General features: G+C 36.0%; 1 pseudogene; it reads left to right on the forward strand.

The window, feature by feature from the left end:
• Positions 1–1,583: 1,583 nt before the first annotated feature.
• Positions 1,584–2,179, forward strand: LOC112132078 (high mobility group protein B3-like; annotated as a pseudogene).
• Positions 2,180–2,702: the final 523 nt, after the last annotated feature.

Raw genomic sequence — 2,702 nt, forward strand, 5'->3', positions numbered from 1 at the left:
ACAAAGAATGGCAGAATTATACCACATTAACAGAATGAAGAACCAAAAAGTTATGACTTTCTTTAATGATGCAGAAAAAGTATTTGACATATTCTATACCTTTTCATGATTAAAAAGATACTCAACAAACTAGGAATATAAGGAAACTACCTCAACAACATAAAGACAATATATGAAAAGCCCACAGCTAATGTCATACTCAGTGGTGAAAAACTGAAGCCTTTTTCCCCTAAGATCAGGAACAAGATAAAGATGACTACTCTTGCTCCTTCTCTTCAGTAGTACTGGATGTCCTAGCCAGAGCAATTAGGCAAGAAAAACAAACTAAAAACACCCAAATTAAAAAGGGAGAATTAAAATTATCTCTATTCACAGATGGCATCATGTTACACATAGAAAACCCTAAAGATAATATCAAAACTTATAACTTTTAGAACTAATAAACAAATTCAGCAGTTGCAGAAGGCAAAATCAACATACAAAAATCAGTTGCATTCCTATACACTAAATGAACAATCTGAAAAGGAAATTAAGTAAACAATTCCATTTACAATAGCATCAGAAAGAATAAAATACTTAGGAATAAATCTAAATAAAAAGGTGAAAGGTTTATACACTGGAAACTACAAAACATTAATGAAAGCAATCAAAGAAGACTTTCAAATAAATGAAATGACACCTCATGTCCATGTATTGGAAGACTTAATATTGTTAAGATGTCTGTACTACCCAAAGCAATCTATATAGTTGGTGGAATTTCCACGAAAATCCAAATGGCAATTTTTGCAGAAATAGAAAAAAAAATTCTAAAATGAAATCTCAAGAAACCTCAAATAGCCAAAACAATTTTTAAAATGAAGAACAAAGTTGTTGTGTTCACATTTCCTGATTTCAAAACATATTACAAAGCTACAGTAATCAAAACAGTATAGTAATGGCATAATGACAGACATATAAACAAAAATAATAATAATAACAATACCAGAATAAAGAGCCCAGAAATAAACACTTGCCTATATGGTTAAATGATCTTCTGCAAGGATGCCAAGACCACTCAACAAGGAAAGGTCAACCTCTTAAACAAATGGTGCTGGGACAACTGGATGTCTACACACAAAACAAGTAAGTTGGACCCTTATCTTATATCTTATACAAAATTAACTCAAAATGGAGGAAAGACCTAAACATAAGATCCAAAGCTAATAAAACTCCTAGAAGAGAACATAGAGGAAAATCTTCATGGCATCAGATTTGGCAGTGATTTCTTGGATATGATGCTAACATCACAGACAACAAAAGCAAAAATAGATAAATAGTATTTTATCCAAACTCAAACAAAAACTTTTATGCACCCAATAATAAAATCAACAGAACAAAAAGGTAACATACAGAATGGGAGACAATATTTGCAAGTCATATATCTGATAAGGGGTTAATACCCAGAATACATAAAGAACTCTTACAATTCAACAACAAAAAAAATTTAAATAACCTGGTTAAAAATAGGCAAAGGAGAGGCTTTCATGGAGGCAGCTAGCCTGAGGCTGGGGAGCACTGAGCTGCGCGTTGTGCCCTGCGCTGCTCAGACTAGTGAGCAATACGGTCAGGATGGCTAAAGGTGACCCCAAGAAACCAAAGGACAAGATGTCTGTATATGCCTTCTTTGTGCAGACGTGCAGAGAAGAACATAAGAAGAAAAACCCAGAGGTCACTGTCAATTTTGCAACATATTCCAAGAAGTGCTCTGAGAGGTGGAAGACAATGTCCGTGCAAGAGAAATCTAAATTTGATGAAATGGCAGATGTGGATAAAGTGCGCTGATTGGGAAATGAAGGATTATGGACCAGCTAAGGGAGGCAAGAAAAAGAAGAATCCTAATGCCTTCCAAAGGCCACAGTCTGGATTCTTCCTGTTCTGTTCAGAATTCTGCCCCAAGATCAAATCCACAAACCCTGGCATCTCTATTGGAGACATGTCAAAAAAGCTAGGTGAGATGTGGAATAACTTAAATGACAGTGAAAAGCAGGCTTACATCACTAAGGCGGCAAAGCTGAAGAAGTAGAAGGATGTTGCTGACTATAAGTTGAAAGGAAAGTTTGATGGAGCAAAGGGTCCTGCTAAAGTTGCCCAGAAAAAGGTGGAAGAGGAAGATGAAGAAGACAAGGAGGAAGAGGAGGAAGAGGAAGGAAGAGGAGGAGGAGGAGGAATAAAGAAACTGTTTATCTGTCTCCTTGTGAATACCTTAGAGTAGGGGAGCATCGTAATTGACACATCTCTTATTTGAGAAGTATCTGTTGCCCTCATTAGATTTAACCACAAAATTTGATCACAATCATATTGTAGTTTCTCAAAGTGCTCTACAAATTGTCAGTGGTTTACGTCAAGTGGCCATGGGTGTCTGGAGCACCCTGAAACTGTATCAAAGTTGTATATATTTCCAAACATTTTTTAAATGAAAAGGCACTCTCATGATCTCACTCTGTGCATTTTGCTGTTGGTGTGACAAGGCATTTAAAGATGTTTCTGGCATTTTGTTTTATTTATAAGGTGGTGTTAACTATATGGTTATTGGCTAGAAAACCTGAGCTATCAACTGTATATATCTATAGTTTGTGAAAAGAACAAAACAACCGAGACTCTTGATGCTCCTTGCTAGGCGTTGAGGCTGTAAGGAAGATACCTTTTGGAGGGGCTGTAGCTCA

The sequence above is a fragment of the Pongo abelii genome, chromosome 12, assembly GCF_028885655.2.
Source record: "Pongo abelii isolate AG06213 chromosome 12, NHGRI_mPonAbe1-v2.0_pri, whole genome shotgun sequence".
Lineage (NCBI taxonomy): Eukaryota > Metazoa > Chordata > Mammalia > Primates > Hominidae > Pongo > Pongo abelii.